This window comes from Eptatretus burgeri, chromosome 11 (assembly GCF_056783735.1).
Source record: "Eptatretus burgeri isolate ZD-2024b chromosome 11, Ebu_testis_v1, whole genome shotgun sequence".
Taxonomy (NCBI): Eukaryota; Metazoa; Chordata; class Myxini; order Myxiniformes; family Myxinidae; genus Eptatretus; species Eptatretus burgeri.
In genome coordinates, this window is record NC_140971.1 from 182,939 (window position 1) to 203,993 (window position 21,055).

General features: G+C 29.4%; 1 long non-coding RNA gene across 2 annotated transcripts in view; it reads right to left on the minus strand.

Annotated features, from left to right (window-relative positions):
* Positions 1-21,055, minus strand: part of LOC147016251 (uncharacterized) — a 176,598-nt gene that overhangs the window by 129,085 nt on the left and 26,458 nt on the right. The window lies entirely within an intron of this gene.

Below are 21,055 nucleotides of genomic sequence, written 5' to 3' on the forward strand. Positions count from 1 at the left end.
ACCTCCTGGCAAGAAAGAAATGCTGCAACATGGGGTGAAGATGGTCACTCAGTACCATTAATTAGCGATTGGCATTGGCCTTGCACTCGTCCATTTGTCAAGAACATGGTGAAAAACGATTCATCTGATTACATCACATTCCTCCACTGCTTGATTGTCCATTGCCAATGCTCTTTGCACCACCAGATTTGCAAACATGCATTGCCGGGTGTGATGAGTGGTTTGTGCACTGCAACCCAATGATCGTATCCCACTCTGTGGAGTTCTCAGAGCACCGTTTTGATGAAACTGACTGCTCGTGCTCCAGGTTGAAATTTACAGTCAATTTTCTGCAGTTGCTCGCCTGCTTTGCCTTGCACTTCAAATTAATGCATGTTTATCACAATCCTGGAGTATGTGCTTCCGCCCACTGTTGCCCTTTGCTGATGATGTCTTTCCCTCGGAGTTCCATGCCGACATCACTTCTTATGAAACATTTGCAAGTTGAACTGTTTTTGTCACTGAAGGTCCTGCCAAATATGCCCCAACAATAACCACTCTTTAAAAGTTACTGAGGTCTCCTCTTGCAGCCATGCTGGCGATAATTTTAGGCAACCAGGCCTCTGCAGCATTTTTATACGTGACCCTAACTTAAACATGCTGGGAAGTTATTTGCTTACTTAACACATGGGCCACAACTATGTGTAAGCTTTGAAGTCCCTCATTTACCCATGTGTTTCCAGTTTTTTTTGTCCACTACCTGGATGTATGTGTGTATGCATATACTTGCATATATATATATATATATATATATATATATATATATATATATATATATATATATATATGCATATACTTATATATATATGCATATACATATATATATATATATATATATATATATATATATATATATATGCATATACTTATATATATGCATATACATATATATATATATATATATATATATGCATATACTTATATATATATGCATATACATATATATATATATATATATATATATATATATATATATATGCATATATATGCATATATAAATGCAGATATATATGCATATATAAATGCATATATATATATGCATATATATGCATATATATGTATATATATGCATATATATATATATATATATATATATATATATATATATATATATATATATATGCATATATATGTATATATATGCATATATATATATATATGCATATATATATATATATATATGCATATATGCATATATAAATATATATATATATATATATATATATATATATATATATATATATGCATATATATGCATATATATATATATGCATATATATATGCATATATATATATATATATATATGCATATATATGCATATATATATATGCATATATATATATGCATATATATATATGCATATATATATGCATATATATATATGCATATATATATATATATATATGCATATATATGCATATATATATATATATATATATATATATATATGCATATATATATATATGCATATATATATATATATATATATATATATATGCATATATATGCATATGCATATATATATATATATATATATATGCATATATATATATATATATATATATATGCATATATATATATGCATATGCATATATATATATATATATATATATATGCATATATATATATATATGCATATGCATATATATATATATGCATATGCATATATATATATATATATATATATATGCATATATATATGCATATATATATATGCATATATATATATATATATATATATGTATATATATATATATATGTATATGTATATAAGTAGGGTAAGAATACTGATTCTGGCTCACTTTTCCCCATGTAAATGAATGGGGGATTTTCAGCGATTCCCTTTTTTTTCCCTAAAAATAAACCCCCTTTTTATCCCAAGGTATATTTATTTGTCTCCCCTTTTAACCTGGAGGTTGAACCTCATTGAATTGAACACCTGGGGGTTGAACAGCTCACTCATTGAACCTATAAAGATTTGTTCATTCTCAAATTCCTTCAATAGTTTAATTTTCTTTGCACAATAATCCCCATCTAAGATATTGACAAACAAAACATTTGAATCTTTATATTTTTTAAGATGCCCCTTTTGTGCCATTACGAAATGATAAACTTCTCTTAATGCTCTTGTTTGACCACCTCCTGAGCCACATATCATTTTGAGATTATAGTAAATTGTTTTTTCATTGTTCAATTGATAACCATCAAAGTTTTCAGTCCATTCAAGGATATTCATTTTTTTCTTTACATCCTCTAACTTACTAGTTTTTAAATTGATTCGCTTATTTGTTTTATTTACCTTTGTTTTAGTTATTTTTTCAATAAGACTTATTTGATATTTTTCACATTCATTATGTTTTCCATTTATATACCAAGACTGAGATTTTCTCCACTCTTTAGTTTGATTAATACTTGGTTTAACCATTTATATATTGTGAAAAAACGCAAGGTAGCCCTTAAAAACCCTAACCCATCTTCCCATCGTTAAAACACAATCTATTCTATTTACTCTATCATACAATATCCATATGGAACACAATCTATTCCATTATCTAAAATAAATCTCTTATCATCAAAGGCTCCTAATGCCTTTTTATTTACTTCTTCACTATATATGTTATGTTTATAACTTCTTATTGTATTCATTTTCCTATATTCTTCTTTCTTATTCATCAAACAATTATAATAATTTCTAAAAGTTATTGATTTCTTTATTACATATTTCTTTATTCCCTTTAACCTCTTATCAATCTGTTCACCATACTTATAAGCATATGCCTTTGCTCTCAATCCAATAAACTCACTCATTACTTTTCCACCCAACTCATCCTTAAACTTACCAATAACCTTTTCATTCTTTTTCGAAAATAACTCACTCTTCTTGCTGAAATTACTTGTATCATATACTCCAATATTTTTCTTCATATCTTCATAAACATCATCAGTTTTTATATCTAGGATAAAACTATCAGTGTCCATATACAACAATGAAACATTTTCACCATACTCTTTCTTTAAGTCATTATACAAATAATCATACATCAATATCTTTGATAAATCAAGAACTGCTGTTCCAATATAAATTGGTTTATCCATTACAATACTTTCCTTTTTCATATGAATTGCAGAAAAGTTCTCTGAAAAAACCTCTTCTCTCTCAAAACTTGGTTTATTTATCAATCTCGAAGCTTCTTTCCAAGATGTGGCGAATCTAATGTTTTGCCTGTTTCTAACATTTTCCATAGTCTTTCCAAATACAGCATTATTCATTAATTTATAAAAGTCCCCTTCAAATTTTACTTTTGTATTTGCTCTCATATCTGTATTGAATTGAATATACTTTTTAACCCAAGGACTTTGTTTAAATTTTAAAACTCTATGAATTTTAGCTACTCTCAATCCTTCTCTCAAAAACTGTTTTAAGCTTCTCTGATGTAAAACATATCCCTCTTTATCATAGAATGTTGTTAATAACTTTTCTGTTGATTTGCCTTTAATATTAAAACTTTTATGATAATCACTGAACCATTCTTTCTTTGGGGTTTCTTTCTCACATGCAAAAGGAAGGTCTTTATGCTTATTATGAAGAACACTTGGGTACCTCAAATCAACTTCAAAATAATAACCTTCTTCTTCGTCATTCAATTCCTCTTGAGAAGAAATAACAATATTCATCAAAGCCTTTTCATAATCCTTTTCTTCCACCCACTCTAATTTACCATAAGGCAGAGATTGAGACATTGCCCATCCATACAAATTATTAGCATCAAAATACATCAAATAATTACTATCTTTTTCACTATCATAATTTGGGAGATATTTATTATTTGCTTTCGCATATCTTTTTGAACATACTTGTGATATTCCACCTCTCTTGGACTTCTCAATCATCAAAAGCATATCAACATCACTGATTAAATCTATATCTTGTTTTGTCATTTTCAACATTGCACTCCAAGCTAAACCAGGAGCTGTGAAATCGTGGGCAGGATCTAATCCATAACAATTTTTATTATGACAGAGTGTTCTAAAAGCCTCAAACACATCAGCTAACAATAAAACATCTGTTTTTAGATATAAATCATGATATTCTCCAAGGTTCTTTATCTTAAATATTTTCCATATTTCTTGTGCGTGTTTATATTCCTTATCACTTATCTCTTCTTCATAAAGGTTATTATAGAAACTTTCTTTTGAAGGAAGTTGTGTTTCTTTAAATCTCATAAATGAATCCATATAATCATAAGGATAAATTCCCTTACTTGTAAGAATTTTCTCTTTACTTTGAATTTCATTCCTTGTTTGAATTTCCTCTCTCGTAAGAATTCCTTCTTTAATCAGAATTTCATCTTTAATCTGAATTTCCTCTTTAGTTAGAATTTCATTCATTGTTCGAATTTTCTTTATAATTAGAATTTCATCTTCAGTAAGAATTTCTTCATTAATTAGAGTTTCCTCTTTACTTTGAATTCTCTCTTTAATCTGAATTTCCTCTTTAGTGAGAATTTCCTCTTTTGGAAAGAATGAATTAAGATTTGGAAAAGAGTCCGTGGAGCTTAGATTTGATGCGAGGTAGGCTAGTGGTGTTCCCATAAACTTGTAAGAATCTAGAAACCTAATACGAGTTAAAGGTTTTGTGAATATCATTTTTGAAAATGAAATATACTTTTGACTTGTGTTTGTTATGGCAGAAATATTCCCTGGTGTTTTTGAAAGTTCATTTATAAATAGATGTGTATCATAGTTGGCGCTGTTGTGAAGAAAGACTGGAATAAAAGAAGGTAATTTATAATTAAGATTACAACAGGAATGAGCGGGACCTCTATATTTACCAGTAAGATGACAATGGTCTCTAACTTTAGACTCCTTAATTTCCCCCTCACAAATATGACAGATATTGTTCATTCTAATTTCTAATTTTTCTTCTTTGGTTAATTTCATCGGTTCATTTGTTTCTTTCATTAATTTAGTGAGTCTTATACAATCCTTTTCTAATCGTTTTACAAACTCTTGTGAAGCATTTTTTCCACGATAATGTTCAAGTTTGTTATACTTTTCTCCAACAGATGATTTGATATAATAACAGAAACCACAAGGAATATGTTTTTGATATTTATTTGTATATGGTTCTTTTGGATTAGGAGAAGCAGTATTTATCTTTTTAAGGATACATTCAAAATCAGCGTATATCACAAATGGGTGCATGATAGATTTATTATAATCTTCAAAATAAATCTTTTCACCAGGTTTAGGCATTGTAATTACAGCTGATTTATGATTACTACAATATTTTGAATGTTGTTCTAATCGTTCTTTTGTATGAAATGAATTAAGACATCGCTTACAAGGATATATTTTGTTTGCTGTTCTGACTACCTGAGAAGAGATTAATCTTGATAAATTATTGATGTATGTGTAATGTGAATTCTTTCCAACACTAAAATATAAAAGGTCAATGTGTGTTTCTTCATTTTTATAGTTGTTTGAAATTTTTAATATTTGAACTTTGTTTGTATCCGTTAATCCATATACATTAATAGAAAGATTATTCTTTTTCTCAAATTTAGGAATATCTGTTAGTGGCATTGGGAATTTAAAATCTTTAATGTCCAAGGTATTCTCATATTTCATATATTGTTTTACTCTTTCTGAATTACATTTTGGTGGATGAAAGTGAGCAAGAACAGACCAGAGAAAACATTTATTATCATTGTTCTTAATATTAACAACTGCCTTCTTTAGTTTTATTTCTTTTGGTAATTCAATATAAGAAGAAGCTTTAAGAGGGTTTGATTTTAGAATGTGTATATCTAAAAAGATGATTTTTTTAATATTGAATCCACTTCCTACCACTGTATTATCAACATCCTCCTCTTGTCTTGATAGTTCTTCATAAACCCCACTATTCAAAAAATCTTGAAATGATGTTATAAAATGAAGACCCGTTCTCATATAAGGAGTATGTTCTTCATCTTGTCTTTTCATATTCATTTTCACTCCCATATAAAACTTTAAAGTTTTCATTTCTTTTAATGTCTTTTTAATAAATTTTTCAACATCGGGTTTCACTATTTCAATTGATTCAGCTATTGATGATGGACCGGGTTCTCCACATTGAAAAATCCTTATTTTTATATGCCCTTTAAATGCCCCATCAGTGTTTTCAATATAATCGTCTCCCTTTACTTTAAATCATTTTTCTTGTGTTTTTGTGATTGAAGATGTTTATTATAACTACTCTTCAAAACATCCTTTGAACAGATATCACAATGTTTTCTTTCCAACTCAAGAGGAGATATTTGATGAAATAGATTAAATGTGTGTTTGTTGGTTCGGAGGTGTTTTCTATAATGTTTATATTTGTGATTACAAACATCGCAGTACGTTGTATTCACCATATTTATACAATAAAACTTTGCTTAAACTAAAATTTTCTTGATGAAAATTTCGTTTAATTTATAGGTGAATCTGTGCTTAAAAACATTTTATCCTCCAACTTTTTCACTTAATAAATACAATGTTTCAAGACACAAAAGACAAGTTTCAATCAATCTCTTCATCTGTTAAAGATACTGAGAAATATGTCAAGGATGTAAAATTGAACAAAGATAAATATAACAACTATTGGATAAAAACTATTATGGTAAATAATATGAGTTCTTCAATTTCCTTCAGTGGAAGGGCTTTTAGTATACCTGGTAGAACATCAATTAAAGTATCTCTAACAAAAGTTTCTCCTCTCCTTCTAGTAATATATTCAAAACTAGAAAAAGCAATGAAACAAGAAAAAGTATCAAAGAACAAAAACCTTATGGATGAAGCTTTAGAAAGAAAAGATAAGACCATCTGTAATATGCAAGGAGAAATTTGTATTTTTTTCAACAACCCTAAAGATGTAAATCCTGATGAAATAAAGGATGTTAATATATCAGGTGAAATGACATTTCGTTCAATAGTAGTTAACGATAATTTTAAAATTACCTTTAATATAAAAAATGTTGTCGTTGAATCTGATAATGAAAAAAGTATATCGATATCGATGGTAATATACAACTGAAAGTATAGATGAATTTCAGTTTAAGTAAAGTTTTACTTTATAAATATGCTAGACTTTCCTGATTCTTCATATGACAAATTTGAGAATTGTCCTGCGTGTGAAAGAGGGGGATTAAACACAGAGTCAAAAGCCTATAAACAATGTATATTCTGTGATTATCTTCTAATTAATGATAATAAAAAATATAAAAAGGAAAATAATTCTTTTAGATTTACACCAAAAATGAATTACTTTACAAGATTGATTAGAGAAATGAATGTAAAGTATGAGGGTGATAACACACCTTTCCTTACAAGGGAAGAAACTGAACGTATAAGAGAAATGTTCAAAGGATTGTTGTTATATATTATTCATGGAAGTAGGGTAAGAATACTGATTCTGGCTCACTTTGCCCCATGTAAATGAATGGGGGATTTTCAGCGATTTATATTTTTTTTCCCTAAAAATAAACCCCCCTTTTTATCCCAAGGTATATTTATTTGTCTCCCCTTTTAACTTGGAGGTTGAACCTCATTGAATTGAACACCTGGGGGTTGAACAGCTCACTCATTGAACCTATAAAGATTTGTTCATTCTCAAATTCCTTCAATAGTTTAATTTTCTTTGCACAATAATCCCCATCTAAAATATTGACAAACAAAACATTTGAATCTTTATATTTTTTAAGATACCCCATTTGTGCCATTACGAAATGATAAACTTCTCTTAATGCTCTTGTTTGACCACCTCCTGAGCCACATATCATTTTGAGATTATAGTAAATTGTTTTTTCATTGTTCAATTGATAACCATCAAAGTTTTCAGTCCATTCAAGGATATTCATTTTTTTCTTTACATCCTCTAACTTACTAGTTTTTAAATTAATTCGCTTATTTGTTTTATTTACCTTTGTTTTAGTTATTTTTTCAATAAGACTTATTTGATATTTTTCACATTCATTATGTTTTCCATTTATATACCAAGACTGAGATTTTCTCCACTCTTTAGTTTGATTAATACTTGGTTTAACCATTTATATATTGTGAAAAACCACAAGTGTAGCCCTTAAAAACCCTAACCCATCTTCCCATCGTTAAAACATAATCTATTTTATACACTCTATCATACAATATCCATATGGAACACAATCTATTCCATTATCTAAAATAAATCTCTTGTCATCAAAGGCTCCTAATGCCTTTTTATTTACTTCTTCACTATATATGTTATGTTTATAACTTCTTATTGTATTCATTTTCCTATATTCTTCTTTCTTATTCATCAAACAATTATAATAATTTCTAAAAGTTATTGATTTCTTTATTACATATTTCTTTATTCCCTTTAACCTCTTATCAATCTGTTCACCATACTTATAAGCATATGCCTTTGCTCTCAATCCAATAAACTCACTCATTACTTTTCCACCCAACTCATCCTTAAACTTACCAATAACCTTTTCATTCTTTTTGGAAAATAACTCACTCTTCTTGCTGAAATTACTTGTATCATATACTCCAATATTTTTCTTCATATCTTCATAAACATCATCAGTTTTTATATCTAGGATAAAACTATCAGTATCCATATACAACAATGAAACATTTTCACCATACTCTTTCTTTAAGTCATTATACAAATAATCATACATCAATATCTTTGATAAATCAAGAACTGCTGTTCCAATATAAATTGGTTTATCCATTACAATACTTTCCTTTTTCATATGAATTGCAGAAAAGTTCTCTGAAAAAACCTCTTCTCTCTCAAAACTTGGTTTATTTATCAATCTCGAAGCTTCTTTCCAAGATGTTGCGAATCTAATGTTTTGCCTGTTTCTAACATTTTCCATAGTCTTTCCAAATACAGCATTATTCATTAATTTATAAAAGTCCCCTTCAAATTTTACTTTTGTATTTGCTCTCATATCTGTATTGAATTGAATATACTTTTTCACCCAAGGACTTTGTTTAAATTTTAAAACTCTATGAATTTTAGCTACTCTCAATCCTTCTCTCAAAAACAGTTTTAAGCTTCTCTGATGCAAAACATATCTCTCTTTATCATAGAATGTTGTTAATAACTTTTCTGTTGATTTACCTTTAATATTAAAACTTTTATGATAATCACTTAACCATTCTTTCTTTGGAGTTTCTTTCTCACATGCAAAAGGAAGATCTTTATGCTTATTATGAAGATCACTCGGGTACCTCAAATCAACTTCAAAATAATAACCTTCTTCTTCGTCATTCAATTCCTCTTGAGAAGAAATAACAATATTCATCAAAGCCTTTTCATAATCCTTTTCTTCCACCCACTCTAATTTACCATAAGGCAGAGATTGAGACATTGCCCATCCATACAAATTATTAGCATCAAAATACATCAAATAATTACTATCTTTTTCACTATCATAATTTGGAAGATATTTATTATTTGCTTTAGCATATCTTTTTGAACATACTTGTGATATTCCACCTCTCTTGGACTTCTCAATCATCAAAAGCATATCCACATCACTGATTAAATCTATATCTTGTTTTGTCATTTTCAACATTGCACTCCAAGCTAAACCAGGAGCTGTGAAATAGTGGGCAGGATCTAATCCATAACAATTTTTATTATGACAGAGTGATCTAAAAGCCTCAAACACATCAGCTAACAATAAAACATCTGTTTTTAGATATAAATCATGATATTCTCCAAGGTTCTTTATCTTAAATATTTTCCATATTTCTTGTGCATGTTTATATTCCTTATCACTTATCTCTTCTTCATAAAGGTTATTATAGAAACTTTCTTTTGAAGGAAGTTGTGTTTCTTTAAATCTCATAAATGAATCCATATAATCATAAGGATAAATTCCCTTACTTGTAAGAATTTTCTCTTTACTTTGAATTTCATTCCTTGTTTGAATTTCCTCTCTCGTAAGAATTCCTTCTTTAATCAGAATTTCATCTTTAATCTGAATTTCCTCTTTAGTTCGAATTTTCTTTATAATTAGAATTTCATCTTCAGTTAGAATTTCCTCTTTACTTTGAATTCTCTCTTTAATCTGAATTTCCTCTTTAGTGAGAATTTCCTCTTTTGGAAAGAATGAATTAAGATTTGGAAAAGAGTCCGTGGAGCTTAGATTTGATGCGAGGTAGGCTAGTGGTGTTCCCATAAACTTGTAAGAATCTAAAAACCTAATACGAGTTATAGGTTTTGTGAATATCATTTTTGAAAATGAAATATACTTTTGACTTGTGTTTGTTATGGCAGAAATATTCCCTGGTGTTTTTGAAAGTTCATTTATAAATAGATGTGTATCATAGTTGGCGCTGTTGTGAAGAAAGACTGGAATAAAAGAAGGTAATTTATAATTAAGATTACAACAGGAATGAGCGGGACCTCTATATTTACCAGTAAGATGACAATGGTCTCTAACTTTAGACTCCTTAATTTCCCCCTCACAAATATGACAGATATTGTTCATTCTAAATTCTAATTTTTCTTCTTTGGTTAATTTCATCGGTTCATTTGTTTCTTTCATTAATTTAGTGAGTCTTATACAATCCTTTTCTAATCGTTTTACAAACTCTTGTGAAGCATTTTTTCCACGATAATGTTCAAGTTTGTTATACTTTTCTCCAACAGATGATTTGATATAATAACAGAAACCACAAGGAATATGTTTTTGATATTTATTTGTATATGGTTCTTTTGGATTAGGAGAAGCAGTATTTATCTTTTTAAGGATACATTCAAAATCAGCGTATATCACAAATGGGTGCATGATAGATTTATTATAATCTTCAAAATAAATCTTTTCACCAGGTTTAGGCATTGTAATTACAGCTGATTTATGATTACTACAATATTTTGAATGTTGTTCTAATCGTTCTTTTGTATGAAATGAATTAAGACATCGCTTACAAGGATATATTTTGTTTGCTGTTCTGAATACCTGAGAAGAGATTAATCTTGATAAATTATTGATGTATGTGTAATGTGAATTCTTTCCAACACTAAAATATAAAAGGTCAATGTGTGTTTCTTCATTTTTATAGTTGTTTGAAATTTTTAATATTTGAACTTTGTTTGTATCCGTTAATCCATATACATTAATAGAAAGATTATTCTTTTTCTCAAATTTAGGAATATCTGTTAATGGCATTGGGAATTTAAAATCTTTAATGTTCAAGGTATTCTCATATTTCATATATTGTTTTACTCTTTCTGAATTACATTTTGATGGATGTAAGTGAGCAAGAACAGACCAGAGAAAACATTTATTATCATTGTTCTTAATATTAACAACTGCCTTCTTTAGTTTTATTTCTTTTGGTAATTCAATATAAGAAGAAGCTTTAAGAGGGTTTGATTTTAGAATGTGTATATCTAAAAAGATGATTTTTTTAATATTGAATCCACTTCCTACCACTGTATTATCAACATCCTCCTCTTGTCTTGATAGTTCTTCATAAACCCCACTATTCAAAAAATCTTGAAATGATGTTATAAAATGAAGATCTGTTCTCATATAAGGAGTTTGTTCTTCATCTTGTCTTTTCATATTCATTTTCACTCCCATATAAAACTTTAAAGTTTTTATTTCTTTTAATGTCTTTTTAATAAATTTTTCAACATCGGGTTTCACTATTTCAATTGATTCAGCTATTGATGATGGACCGGGTTCTCCAAATTGAAAAATCCTTATTTTTATATGCCCTTTAAATGCCTCATCAGTGTTTTTAATATAATAGTCTCCCTTTACTTTAAACTCATTTTTCTTGTGTTTTTGTGATTGAAGATGTTGATTATAACTACTCTTCAAAACATCCTTTGAACAGATATCACAATGTTTTCTTTCCAACTCAAGAGGAGATATTTGATGAAATAGATTAAATGTGTGTTTGTTGGTTCGGAGGTGTTTTCTATAATGTTTATATTCGTGATTACAAACATCGCAGTACGTTGTATTCACCATATTTATAGAATAAAACTTTGTTTAAACTAAAATTTTCTAGATGAAAATTTCGTTTAATTTATAGGTGAATCTGTGCTTAAAAACATTTTATCCTCCAACTTTTTCACTTAATAAATACAATGTTTCAAGACACAAAAGACAAGTTTCAATCAATCTCTTCATCTGTTAAAGATACTGAGAAATATGTTAAGGATGTAAAATTGAACAAAGATAAATATAACAACTATTGGATAAAAACTATTATGGTAAATAATATGAGTTCTTCAATTTCCTTCAGTGGAAGGGCTTTTAGTATACCTGGTAGAACATCAATTAAAGTATCTCTAACAAAAGTTTCTCCTCTCCTTCTAGTAATATATTCAAAACTAGAAAAAGCAATGAAACAAGAAAAAGTATCAAAGAACAAAAACCTTATGGATGAAGCTTTAGAAAGAAAAGATAAGACCATCTGTAATATGCAAGGAGAAATTTGTATTTTTTCAACAACCCTAAAGATGTAAATCTTGATGAAATAAAAGATGTTAATATATCAGGTGAAATGACATTTGGTTCAATAGTAGTTAACGATAATTTTAAAATTACCTTTAATATAAAAAATGTTGTACTTGAATCTGATAATGATAAAAAGTATATCGATATCGATGGTAATATACAACTGAAAGTATAGATGAATTTCAGTTTAAGTAAAGTTTTACTATATAAATATGCTAGACTTTCCTGATTCTCCATATGACAAATTTGAGAATTGTCCTGCGTGTGAAAGACGGGGATTAAACACAGAGTCAAAAGCCTATAAACAATGTATATTCTGTGATTATCTTCTAATTAATGATAATAAAAAATATAAAAAGGAAAATAATTCTTTTAGATTTACACCAAAAATGAATTACTTTACAAGATTGATTAGAGAAATGAATGTAAAGTATGAGGATGATAACACACCTTTCCTTACAAGGGAAGAAACTGAACGTATAAGAGAAATGTTCAAAGGATTGTTGTTGTATATTATTCATGGATGTAATTTTCAGGGAAATATCAACACAAGATATTGTATAAATAAAATAATGGATTATCTTGAAATTAAACCTGAACTTAGGATAAAATATAGAGTTTCTAAAAAAGCCAATAATAAATTAAATAACCTGTTTTTCAAATATATAAATGAATGATTTTTTACCTATTTGGGAAAATAAGATAAAATTTAACAACCATAAAAATCTCCCAAATTCATTAAGATGTCTCATAGTTGGTTCAAGTGGATGTGGAAAAACCTGCTTACTTTTAAAAATGCTCCTCACTCCCAACTTTTTAGATTATGATAATTTAATAATTTTCACAAAGTCGAGTTTTCAACCAGAGTATCAACTACTCTCACAAGGTTTTAATGCTGGTCTTCAAAAAGAAGATATAATAGGTTTATTTAAACGTCAAAAAACCTAAATGATTATAACATTGAAGATATAATTCAACTATTTTGTGATACACAGAGATGTAAAAAGAAATCAAATCTTATAACTTGTATTCTTAGTGATAATACGGATGATATACCGTCTCCCCAAGATTTGGATAAATCAAAAAGAACCTCGTTATCTTTGATGATTGTGTTAATGAGAGAAACCAAACGGTAATGGACAGCTACTACACAAGAGGGAGACATTCTTCTTGTAATTGTATTTATCTTAGTCAATCGTACTTTCAACTTCCTCGTCGTTCCATCAGAAACAATGCTAATACTTTTATTTTATTCAAGTTAAATTCAATAGATATCAATAATTTTTGGAGAGATAATTGTTCTACATTATGTAGTAAAAAGAAATTTGAGGATTATATGAAGCACACGACTGAAAAATATAAATATATTGTTGTGAAACAAGATGAGATATTAAGGGATATATTTTTTGTTTTATAAACAATTACATATATAAATGACAACTATTATTATAAATCTTGTGGGTAAATCTGCTTCTGGAAAAAACTTTCATAAATCAAGGTTCTTGTGTAGTACAAATGAGAATATTGTAAATTTACTTAAAAACACCCCGTGATACGCATTGTATCAACAACAACTAGAGCAATAAGACCTGGAGAAGTAAAAGGTGAAGATTATCACTATATTTCAGTGGAGGAACATATGCGATTGAGGAATGAAGGACAAATATTTGAGGAGGTTTCTCTTGGTACAACAAAATATTCACATTGTAAGAGTGAGTTAAAGAAACTAAAATCTGGTGGTGTTGGGATATTAGAAACTAATCCAGAAGGAACGAGACAAATTATTAAATATCTGAGCGGAGTGAAGATTTTATCATTCGGTTTTGATGTTGATGAAGAAACTCAACACAAACGTATGAAAAGCAGAGATGCAAGGATTAGTGAAGAAGAAATTACAACTCGCATTAATGTTAATAAAGAATTTGATGAAATATTTAAAGAAAAGGATTTATTTGAACACATCTACTTGAATGATGAAGAAAAGGAAAATTTCCCTGTTGATCTTTACAATTCATTAAATGATATTTTACAATAAATAAATGGATACAAAAGAAAGAGCAAGAAGATTTAAGGAACATCAAGAGTTGGTTTCAAAAGTTGTAAAACAACAGGAAGACATAAAGAAGAAACGCAGACAGAAACTAACGGGCGAAGAAGCATTTGAAAAAAAACAAGAGAAATTTTTTAAACCACTTTTAAAAACTTCCCAAGAAAAAATGAAAGATGTTTCCACAGTTCCCACAGTAGAATATACTCCTAGAAAGCTTCAAATGTTAAAAGATTTCAGTCAAATGACGGAGGAAGAATTAGAGCATTTAGGAGAATTAGAATATGATGATGAAGGTTTATTTCAACAACTGGAAGAGATTAATCAACCCCCTGATTATATTGTGAATGCTGTTCAAAACAATGAATATTCAGCGGATTCAAAAACCAAAGCAGGACTCATTCCAACAGAACAACCAGCAATATTTCATCTTGTTCAAGAAAAGGTATTGATATTTAATGATGAATTAAGGTTCTTAAGTTCTGCTCAACCCCCTGTTAAACTAACTCCGAGATTAATGTTTCTTCTCACAAAAGATGGAAGGCAAGGTTCAACTGTGAGGGATGAATCAAAGTATATTGATAAACCATTGGATATGGAAAATAATGATGATAGAGTATATATTGATTTGCTGAACACTCTAAATTATAAGGTTATTCTTTCTGGTAAAAGTAGGAAGAATGAGAAGGAGAAACACATTATTCAGGCTTTAAGTATCCTTGGTTCAGGTATTAGTTTTCTTCCAAATGACCCATCGCAATTAGTTAATAGACTGTTATTGTTGTTCGGCAGTAAGAAGGCTGGAAATAACAATTGTTTTAATGAAGCATCAGCCATTTTAGACCAGTTGATGAACATGAAAATAATTAATAAATCTCAATATAAAGACATTTTATCTCATATTAAATAAGATGAGAAGCACAATCCTGAGTTTTAATTTCACAACAAGCGACCACACATCTTCATTCCCATACCCACTACAACTTGACACAACAAAAGAATATGAGGCATCTTTATTGTCCATGGAGACTTATAATACCTTATTTAATATAACCGAGAAAAATGACAAGTTTAGTTATAATCCGGGAAGTGGATACAAAACGATAACAGTCTCAATTCGAGCATACGAGATTTCTCAAATATCTTCCGAAATTGCTCGTCTTATGAAAGAACAGGGTGATGAACCAAAAAATATTATTATAAACATTCAAAAACATACTTCAAAATCAACGATTAAAGTTAAAAATAACTACAAGGTTGATTTCACAATTGATAATTCATTTAGAGAGTTATTAGGTTTCTCCTCAAAAAAGATTGAAACTAATGGGACGTTTTACAGTGATAATGTCATTCAAATATCCTCAGGAATAAATTCGGTGTTAATTCACTGTGATTTGATTGATGGTGCTTATAATGATGGATTAAAAACAAATACAATATTTTCATTCAGCGCATACTCAACCCCAATTGGTTATAAATTCAATATGGAGCCTAAAAATTTGGTTTATCTACCTGTGTCAGGAAAAACCATACACAGAGTAAATTTTAGGATAACCGACCAAGATAATCGTGTGATCTCTTTTAATGGAGAAGTTATATCCATCAGAATTCACCTACGTGAAGTTTTTCAATAAATAAATACGATGGTTATTGTGAGGAAGCACGAGTTGGGAAAATATAAAATAATTACAGGGGATGGGATGTTCCTTTCCCCGTACTACAAGGGTGAAGGTATGTATCTTGGTAGAGGATACTATAAACCTAAGAGACAAAGGGGTGTTGGACATCAATTTAGAGGAGATGGGATAATTGATACTCTCATGGGTATTGGTTCAACTATTCTTAAACATAAAGACCTAATTGGTTCAACTGCTTCTGCTGTGGGAAATGTAGCAGGTGCTGTAAAGAGTATAAAAGATGCTCAGAAAGAATCTCATAAATTACAAGCAATAAAAGAAATTAAGAAAGGTAAAACTCAGTTGTCCCCCAAGAACGACAGAAAATAATTCAAATACTTGGATCAGGGTTTCAAAAGTTTTAACATCTTTTTTCCTAAATAAATACAAGTATGGAAGCAATTGATAGTATCTATGATTTGGATGATACTATTATTATCTCAAACTCCACTAAAAAAGAAGATTACTTCAAGGTAAATGCAATAACTGGAACAGACTGGAATACAAATGGTACAAAAAGTTTTGAAATAAATAATCAACAAACCTATTTGAATCTCTCCGAAAGTTTCTTGTTGTGTAAATTTAAATTCACTAAGGCTGGGAATAACACAAACGCTACACTTGTAAATGATTTCTTCTGGAAAATGTTTGATAGTGTGCGATTGTATATTGGAACACAAGAAGTTGAAGCGGTTGATTATGTCTCTGCTGTATCTGAAATGATGAAATTTACACTCTATACATTCAGTGATAGAATGGGAAAGGGGTCTGTCGAAGGTTTTATTCCTGATATGTCAACGGGAACAAACACAGACCCTGGATATATTCAAAGGAAAGGAATGTATAATGATGATACAAAAGCAGAAAATAGTTTTACTGTGGCAGTTCCTCTTAAAGGTATATTTGGATTTTGTGATTATGATAAAGTTCTGTATGGTCTTAAAATTAGATTTCAACTACAAAGGAATGATAATGAAAATAGATTGCTTTTTGGTGTTGGTAATGCTTTTGGTGATCAGAATAAATTTGTAATTGAGGAGATGAGTTGGTATATCAGTGAATATACTCCTAATCTTAAAACAGAAGAGATGTTGAATCGAAGACTTAACTCAAAAACCACTCAGTGTATCATACCTCAAAAGAAGATGTCAACACGTTAAACTCAATCAAACTACTTACACGTGGAATTTGGGTGTTCTGGAAGGAAAGCCACGATATCTGTGGATGATTTTTAAAAAGCCAGATGGTGATACTGCGACTGATAAGAATAATGCATTGAGTGATAATGCTAAGGTGAAACAACTTCGCGTTTCTCTAGATGGAACATTTTATCCACGAGATAGATTGGAAATTAATTGGGAAAAAATGATTTTGCTGAAGCATACAAGTCTTACCAAAAGGTGTGTGAAAGTAATGGAAATAAAGAACCTATTTTGGATATGACAGCATTTAAAAGTTTGTATACAATCTATACGTTTGACCTGAGCGCTCAAAAAGAAACTATAAAGTCTAATCGAGTGGATACTTCCCTATACATTGAAAGAGGAGAGAGTGAAGAAGTTGATACATATTGTTTGCTTTTGGAAGAAACAGAATTGCAGATTAATACAGATAATGGTGTGATGATTAGTCTCACATAATTTTTTTGTTAAATAAATGAGTGGCAAAGTACCAACTGGGGTATATGTTAATCAAATCAATCTTCATAAACTATCATCTTGTGTTCAAAATCAAAAGCCTTGTACGATTAACGTTAATACAATTCAGAGAAAAGGAGCAGTAAGAATTGATGTTTTGCTCACAAGAGAACAGGTTAAAATCTTGAATGACACTGACTCACTTAAAATTAAAATGACAAAACCAATGTTGAAAAAATATTCAATAAGAGAGACGAGTGGAGGATTTCTCCCATTTCTAATTCCTTTATTTGCTGGTTTAAGTGCGGTTGGAGCATTGACGGGTGGTATTTCAACAGCGGTCAAAACTGCCAACGAAAGGAAGGCTCAACTCCAGGCTCAAAAAGAATTGGAAAGACATAACAAAGAGTTGGAGAAACAAATTAGTGGAAGTGGTGTAATTGTAGATTTTGCTGAAAAACTTGAAGGTCTGCCTGATAAAGCGAGATTGTTAGTTGGAGATATGCTTTCTTCTATAGCACAAGCAGGTGTAAAATTAACGAAAAGAGGTAATGGATTATATCTTTCTAATAAATAAATGAGCATTGATGAGTGGTTGAAAGAATTTGGAAAGAATACAACATCAAATTTACAACTTGCCAAATATTGTAAGAAATTAAAAATTCATAATGTGGTTATTTGTATGAGAGATGAATTAACAAATGTGTCGAAACATACAAAGAATATTATTATGAACTTAGAAGATAATGATGGGAACGGTTCTCATTGGGTTTGTATTTTTAATAGTCAAGACAAATATTATTTTGATAGTTTTGGTCTTCCACCACCTGTTGAAGTCATAAAATTCTTACAGAATGGTGTTTATCAAACATTTCAAGTCCAAGAATTAAATTCCAAGTGTTGTGGTCAATTATGTCTATATGTGTTATTTCAACTCAACAAAAATAAAAAATTTTATGATATTATTTTTAATCTAATATAAATGACTTATGTTGGTAAAGATGGTTCTATCTTTGGTGTATCTCAAGAACTGGATATTGATTTATCAAATTATTACACAAAGGCACAGGCTGAACGACATAAATATAATATAAACAAAAATATTAACATGAAAAATGTTTATAAATTAAAAAATTATCCAAGCCCGACTGACGCGAATGACTTGGTGAGATTAAGCGATTTATCACAATATATATACTTAAATAAAACGGCTGTGTATTCTAAAGATACAGAAGTGTTGATATTATCTCCAGGTCATACAGAATTCACAGTTCGAATTAAAATAAATTTTTATAAAGAAGGGCGTATCGTTTGTATGAGAATAGAACAATGGGGGTATGATATGAATGATTTAGGGTATAATTGGTCATTTAAAATTAACCTCGAAGACCTGGAACAATTAAATCAGTCTCGTAAGGAAGAATATTATCCACTTGGTATCGAGAATGAGTTTTGTGGAGCCACGATTAGTAAACAACAAATAAAAGAATTTAATAAGGGTAAATATAATAATGGTTTTGCCCTTGTTTATCTCATGAAAACAGAAAAAACAGGATTATATATAATAAGTAAGGAAATACAAAATGATTTAACTATGGGAAGATGGGGAGGTGTTTCGTGCCATAATATTATTCTAACATATATTTCTAATACATAAATGACAGCAAGAAGGCTTCAAGAAAATTATCATTTCTGTGTTCAAGCATACCTTCAAGAAAAGGGTATTCGGTATTTTAATAAATATGTTCTACAACATAAGAATGAGGTATTTTCAATAAAAGATTGGCATTATGCTGATGTTGATAAACCGACAACTTTAGATTTAATTAGAATGTTAAATAATGAAAAAATTATAAGGTTAAGAAAAGGTAAGGCTCTTTTAGAAATTCAAAAGAAATTTTATTGGTATCCTGTTGTAAAAAATTATTTTGGATACAGGAATAACAAGAAATCCTGATGAATATATGTATAATATTCTATGGGGTGTAAACGATTCAAGTATAGTAAGGGATGAGGAAGGAGTTGAAGAAGAGAGGGAAGAGGAGGAAAAGGAGGAGGAGGAGAGAGAGAAGGAGGAAAGAGAGAAGAGAGAGAGGGAGGAAAGAGAGAGAATGAATAAATATCAAAATATGGAAACCAGTGAGATTCAAAAAAGAATAGAGGTATTAAAGAAATTAACTTATCTCACCAGGGAGGAATACAAAGAATTAAAAAGTCTATTTACAATACTTTCGACAAGACTATCGACATCGAGAAGACATGTATTTTAATTCAAGTTTTTTCTTAAATAAATGGAGGAGAGAGTGAAGGCATTTCTAAGGATTCTTTATGTTTTAAAAATTAAGATTCAAATGTGCATGTTGGAAACTAAAAAGGTTTTTGCACTCTGCAGAAATTTTTCTCATAAATAAATGAGTTATTGTCTCAAATGTAAAAAGAAAACTAATACTAAAAATATTTCATATATTAAAAGTAAAAATAACAGGGTTATACAAAAAGGTATATGTTTGGTGTGTGGTTCAAAAAAATCAATTTATCTCCAAACACAAACTCGGAGGAGATATACAAAAGTTTTTATCAGGAAGTAAATTTACAACTACTGGAATACCAGGGGAATTACATCTTCCAGGGTATTCTTTCTGTGGTCCAGGCACAAACTTGGATAAAAGATTAGATGAGGCAGACAATCCTAAATCCTGGAGTAAACCAATCAATAGAGTTGATGAAGTGTGCATGAGACACGATATTGATTATGGGAATACCACAACGTTGGAAGAAAAGCATGAAGCCGATAGAGAAATGTTATATAATTTGTCTCTGATACAAAATCCAACCTTGAGAGAAAAAGTTGATAGGTTCATCGTGAAGAAGATGATTAGTGCTAAATTGAAACTTGGACTTGGAAATTCAAAAACTTATAGGCTCTAATGATGCCATTAAGACTGAAGAGCAATTAGCTGATGAATTACATAAACCAATATTCACAAAGTTTCAGAGAAGGAAAGTTTATTCCAAGGAAGTTGATTATATCTGGTCTGCTGATTTGATTGAACTCAATAATGATAAGGGGTACAAGTATGCTTTAACCGTTATTGATTTGAGGAGTAGATATGCGTGGGTTGTCCCTTTAAAAAACAAAACAGGTAATACTCTTA